This window comes from Pseudoliparis swirei, chromosome 19, assembly GCF_029220125.1.
Source record: "Pseudoliparis swirei isolate HS2019 ecotype Mariana Trench chromosome 19, NWPU_hadal_v1, whole genome shotgun sequence".
NCBI classification, from domain to species: domain Eukaryota; kingdom Metazoa; phylum Chordata; class Actinopteri; order Perciformes; family Liparidae; genus Pseudoliparis; species Pseudoliparis swirei.
The window spans coordinates 21,893,680-21,899,679 of record NC_079406.1 but is presented as its reverse complement, the minus strand read 5'-3'; positions in this window follow the sequence as shown (position 1 = coordinate 21,899,679).

The window sequence follows — 6,000 nt, the reverse complement described above, 5'->3', positions numbered from 1 at the left end:
AAAGGGGGAAAATTTTTTTAAAAAAATTTTTAAAAAAATTTTTTGGGGGGAAAAAAAAAGGGGGGGGAAAAAAAAAAAAAACCAAAAATCCCCTTTTTTTTTTTTTTTAAAATTTAAAAAAAAAATTTTTTTTCCCCCCTTTTTTTTTTGAAACTTTTAAAAACCTTTTTTTTCCCCCCCCCGGGGGGGAAAAAAAAGGGGGGAAAGGGGTTTTGGGCCGATTTTTTTTTTAAAAAAAAATTTTTTTTAATTTTTAAAAAAAAAATTGTTTTGGGGGAAAAAACCCCCTTTTTTTTTTGTTTTAAAAAAGGTTTTTTCCCCCCCCCCCCCCAAAAAATTTTGGGGGCCCCCTGGTTTAAAAAAATTTTTTTTAATTTTTTTTTTTTTTCCCGGGGAAAAAAATTTAAAATTTCCCAAATTTCCCCCAAAAAATTAGTTTTTTTATTAAAAATTTTTTTTTAAAAAAATTTTTTTTTAAAAAATTCCCAAAAAAAAAAATTTTTTAAAAAAAGGAAAAAATTTTAAAAAAAATTCAAAATTTTTTTTAAAAAAAAAAAAAATTAACCCTTTTTTTTTTTTTTTTTCCCGTTTTTTCCCCCAAAAAAAACCCCCCCCTTTTTTTTTTTTTAAAAAAAAGGAAAATTTTTTTTTTCTCTTTGGAAAAAAAAATTTTGGGGGTTTTTTTTTTTTAAAGGAAAAAACCTTTGGGTTTTTTTTTTTTTAAAAAAAGGGGAAAAAGGGGGAAAAAAAGGAAAAACCAAAAAGGAAACCCCCCCCCAATTTTTGGGGGGGGAATTTTTTGTTTTTAAAAAAAGGTTTTGGGAAAAAAAAAAGGAAATTTTTTTTAAAAAAATTTTTTTGTTTTTAAAATTTTTTTTTTTTTTTGGGTTTTAAACCCCCCCCTTTCAAAAAGGGGTTTGGGGGGGTTTTTTTTTTTTTTTTAAATTCCCAAAAAGGGTTTTTTGGGGAAAAGGGGGGGGGGTTTTGGGGTTTTGGGTTTAAACCCCCCCCCTTTTGGGGGGCCCCCTTTAAAAGGGGGCCCCCCCTTTGGCCTTTTTCCCCCCCGGGGTTTTTGGGGGGTTTTTCCCCCTTTCCCCCCCTTGGGGGAAACCCCCCCTTTCCCACCCCCCTTCCCTTTTTTTCCCCCCCGGGGCCCCAAAGGGGTTTTTTTTAAAATTTTGGGGGGTTTTTTTTTTAAATTTTTTTCCCCCCGGGCCCCTTTTTTTTCCCCCCAAAAAAAAACCCCCCCCCAACCCCCCCCCTTTTTTTCCCCCTTTTTTTTCCCCCCAAAAAAAACCCGGCCCCCAAAAGGGGGAAAAAACCCCCCCGGGGACCCCCCGGAAACCCCCCCGGGGGGGCCCCCCCCAAAAATTTTAACCCCGGTTCCCCGGGGGTTTTTCCCCCAAAAAACCCCCCGGGTTTTTCCCCCCCCAAAAAACCCCCCCCCTTTGGTCCCCGGGGCCCCCCCCTAAAAAAACCCCCCCCTTAAAAAAAAAAAAAAACCCCCTTTTGGGGGCCCCCCCCCCCCCCCTTTTTTTTTAAAGGGGGGGCCCCCCCTTTTTGGGGGAAAAAAACCCCCCCCCAAAATTTAAAAAAAAATAAAACCCCGGCCCCCGGGGGGGGCGGGGAAACCCCCCGGGTCCCCCAAAGGAAAAAGTTTAAAAGGGAAAAACCCCCTTTTTTTTTTTTTTTAAAGGGGGGGGGAAAAAACCCCCCCCCAAAAAACCCCCCCGGGCCCCCCCCCCCGGGGGGGGCCCCCCCTTTTTCCCCCCCCCCCCCCCCCCAAAAGGGGGCCCCCCCCCCGGGGGAAAAAAAACCCCCTTCCCGGGGGGGCCCCCCCCCCGGGGGGTTTTGGGGGGGGGCCCCCCCCTTCCTTTTTCCCGGGGGCCCCAAAACCCCCCCCCTTGGGGGGCCCTTGGGGGGCCCCGGCCCCCGGGGCCCCCAAAAAAGGGGGGGGGGGTTTAAAAAAGGGGGTGGGAAAAGGCCCCCCCCCCTTTTGGGGAAAACCCCCCCCAAAAGGGGGGGCCCCCCCCGGGGGGGCCCCGGGGGCCCTTTTTGGGAAAAAAAAACCCCCCCAAAAACCAAACCGGGGGGGGGGGAAAAAAAAAAAGGGAAAAAAAAAAAAAACCCCCCCCCCCTTTTTTTGGGGGGGCCCCCCCTTTTTTTTTTCCTTGGGAAACCCCCTTTTTTAGGGGGAAAAAAAGGGGGGAAAAAGGGGGAAAAAGAAAGGGGGGGGCCCCCGGGAAAGCCCCCCGGGGGGAAAAAAAGGGGGGCCCCTTTTGGGGCCACCCGGACCTTCCCCCCGGGGGGGGAAAAGGGGGGGGGTTTTTTCCCCCCCGGGGGGTTTTCCCCCCGGGGGTTTTTTTTTTTTTTGGGGGGGGGGGGGGGAAGGGGGAAAAAAGGGGGGGGCCCCCCCAAAAGGGAAAACCGGCCCAAAATTTCCCCCCGGGGGTTTTTGGGGGAAAAAATTTTTTTTGGGGGGGGGGAAAAACCCCAAAGTTTTTAAAAAAATTTTTTTCCCCCCTTTTCCCGTTTTGAACCTTTAAAAAAAAAAAGGGTTTAAAAAATTTTTTTTTAAAAAAAAATTTTTTTTAAAATTTTTTTTTTTTTTTAAAAAAAGGGGGGGTTTTTTTTTTTTTTTCCCCCCCTTTTCCCCAAAAAAATAAAAAAAAAATTTTTTTTTCGGAAAATTTTTATTTCCCCCAAAACCCTTTTTTTTTTTCCCCTTTGGGAAGTTTTTAAAAAATTTTTTTTAAAAAAATTTTTTTTGGGGGAAATTTATTTAAAAAGGGTTTTTTTTTTTTTAAAAAAAAAAAATAAAATGGTTCCCAAAAAAAAAAACCCCCCCCCCCTTTTTAAAAAAAATTTTTTTAGGTTTTTAAATTTTAAATTTTTTTTTTTATTTTTTCTTTTCCCCCAAACCCCTTTTTTTTTAAAAGGGAAAAAATTTTTAAAAAAAAAAAAAAAAAACCCCCTTTTTTTTTTTTTTCCCCCCCCCCAAAAAAAAAAAAAAGGGGGGAAAAAAAAAAAAACCAAAAATTTTTTGTTAAATTTTGGGGTTTAAAAAAATTTTTTTTAAAAAAAAAAAAAAAAAAAGGGGGGGGGTTTGGGGGGGAAAAAAGAAACCTTTTTTTCCAAAAAAATTTTTTAAAAATTTTTAAAAATTTTAAAAAATTTTTTTGGGTTTTTTTCCCCTTTTTAAAATTTTAAAAAACCCCCCCCTTTGGGGGGAAAAAGGGGCCTTTTTTTTCCAAAAAACCCCCCCCCAAAAAAAAGGAAATTTTTAAACCCCCTTTTTTGGGGGGGAAAAAAAAGGAAACCCCCCCCGGGGGTAAAATTTTTTTTTGGGTTTTTTAAAAAAAAAATTGGGAAAAATTTTTTTCCCCCAAAAAAAAAATTTTTAAAAAAAATTTTTGGAAAATTTTTAAAAAAAAAAAAGGGGGTTTTTTTTGGGGTTTTGGGGTTTTTAAAAAATTTTTAATTTTTTTTTGGGGGGGCCCCCCGGGCCCCCCTTGGAAAAAAAATTTTTTTTTTCCCCCTTTTTTTAAAAAAACCCCCCCTTTTTTTTTTTTTTAAAATTTAAAAACCCAAAAAACCCCCCCCCCCCCCCTTTTGGGGGGTTTAAATTTTTTCCCGGAAAATTTTGGGAATTTTTTAAAAATTTTGGGAAAAAAAAAAATTTTTTTAAAGGGGGGGTTTAACCGGAAAACAAAAAAAAATTGGGGAAAAAAAAAAAAAAAAGGGGGGGGGTTTCCCCCCTTTTTTTTAGGGTTTTTTTTTTTCCCCCCCCCTTTTTTCCCCCCCTTTTTTTTTGGTTTTAAAAAACTTTTTAAAAAAAAAAAAAATGGCCAAAGGGCCCCCCCCCCCTTTTTTTTTTTCCCCAAAAAAATTTGGGGAAAAAAAACCCCCCCCCCCCAAAAAGGGGGGTTTTAAAAAAAATTTTTTTTCCCGGGGTTTTTCCTTTTTGGTTAAATTTAAAAAAAAAAGGGGGGGGAAATTTACCCTTTTTTTTAAACAAGCCCTTTTGGGGGGGGAAAAAAACCCCCCCCCCCGGGGGGGCCAAAAAAAATTTGGGGGTTTTTTTTGGGGGGGCCCCGGGGGGAAAAAAAAAGGGGGGGGTTTGGGGAAAAAAACCTACAGCCAGAGGTGGGGGTTTTTTCCCCTTTTTTTTTTTTTTTTTTTTTTTTTTAAGAAAAAAAAAAAATTTTTTTTTAATTTAAAATTTTTTTTTTTTAATTTTTTAAAATTATTTTTAAAAAATTTAAAATTTTTTTTTTTTAAATTTTTGGGAAACCCCCAAAATTTTTTTTTTAAAATTTTTTTTTAAAATTTTTTTTGGGGGGAAAAAGGGGGGTTTTCCCCCTGGGGAAAAAAGGGGGGGGGTTAAAAATTTTTTTTAAGGGGCCTTTTTTAAATTTTTTTTAATTTTAATAATTTTTTTTTAAATTTTTTTAAAAATGAATTTTAAATTTCCCCAAAAATTTTAAAAAATTTTAAATTTTTTTAAAGAATTTTTTTTTTTAAAAAAAAAAATTTTTAAAAAACACTTTTTTTAAAAAAAAAATTTTTTTTTTTTTTTTTTGGTTTTTTTTATTTTTTTTGGGGGGTTTTTTTTTTTTTTTGTGCCGGGTTTTGGGCCCCCCTTTTGGGGGGGGGGGGTTTTTTTTTTTGGGGGGTTTTTCCCGGGGTTGGGGTTTTTTGCTTGGGGTTTTTTTAGGGAAAGGGGGGGAAATTTGGGAAAACCCCCCTTTTTTTTTAAAAAAAATTTTTTTTCCAAAAAAAAAAACGTTTTTTGGGAAAAAAAAAGGGAAATTTTTTTTTAAAAAAAAGGGGAAAAAATTTAAAATTTTTTTGGGGGAAAAAAAAGGGGGAAAGGGGGGGGTTTTTTTTTGGGGGGGTCCGGTGGTTTGGGGGGGGTTGAGAAAGGGGGGGGGTTTTTTTTTTGGCCCCTGGGGTTTTTGGGGGGGTTTTTTTAAAAAAAGGGGAAAGGGCGGGGTTTAAAGGGGGAAAAAAAATTTTTTTTTTTTTTTAAAAATTTTTTTTTTTTTTTTTTTTTTTTTTTCCCCCTTTTTTTTTTTTCCTTATTTTTTTTTTTTTTTTTTTTTTTTTTTTTTTTTAATTTTTTTTTTTTTTTTTTTTTTTTTTTTTTTTTTTTTTTTTTTTTTTTTTTTTTATTATTGTTTTTTTTTTTTTTTTTTTTTTCAACGAGCTCAGTCGCACCTGGATGGAACCGGTGTCTCTGTGAGAGTCACTTTCTTTGACTTCTCCAGTGCATTTAACACCATCCAGCCACTGCTGCTGAGTGAGAAGCTGCGGGTGGCCGGTGTGGACGCGTCCACCATCTCCTGGATCACTGACTACCTCACAGGCAGACCACAGTTTGTCAGAATGGGCCGTGTGCTGTCTGGAACGGTGGTCAGTGATGTTGGAGCCCCACAGGAACTGTTCTGTCTCCCTTCCTCTTCACCCTGTACACCAGTGACTTCCAGTACAACACGGAGTCATGCCATCTGCAGAAGTACTCTGATGATTCTGCAGTGGTCGGGTGTATTAGGGATGGACGGGAGGAGGAGTACAGGGCAGTGGTGAGTGACTTTGTAAAGTGGGCCGATGAGAACCACCTGCGGCTGAACGTGGCCAAGACCAGAGAGATGGTGGTGGACTTCAGGAGGAAGGCGACAGCTCCTACACCTCTGAGTGTCCTGGGAGTGGACGTGGACATGGTGGAGGAGTACAAGTACCTGGGCGTCTCCATCGACAGCCGACTGAACTGGAAGGCCAACATCAACGCTGTGTACAAGAAGGGATGAGTCGACTCTTTTCGTGAGAAAGCTTCGATCTTTCAAGGTGTGCAGCAGGATGTTGGGGTTGTTCTACCAGGCGGTTGTGGCCAGGGTGCTGCCCTTTGCCATTGTCTGCTGGGGAGCAGCATCGAGCCGGTGACACCAGCCGTCTTAACAAACTGGTTAGGAAGGCTGGCTCCATCATCGGCTGCCAGCT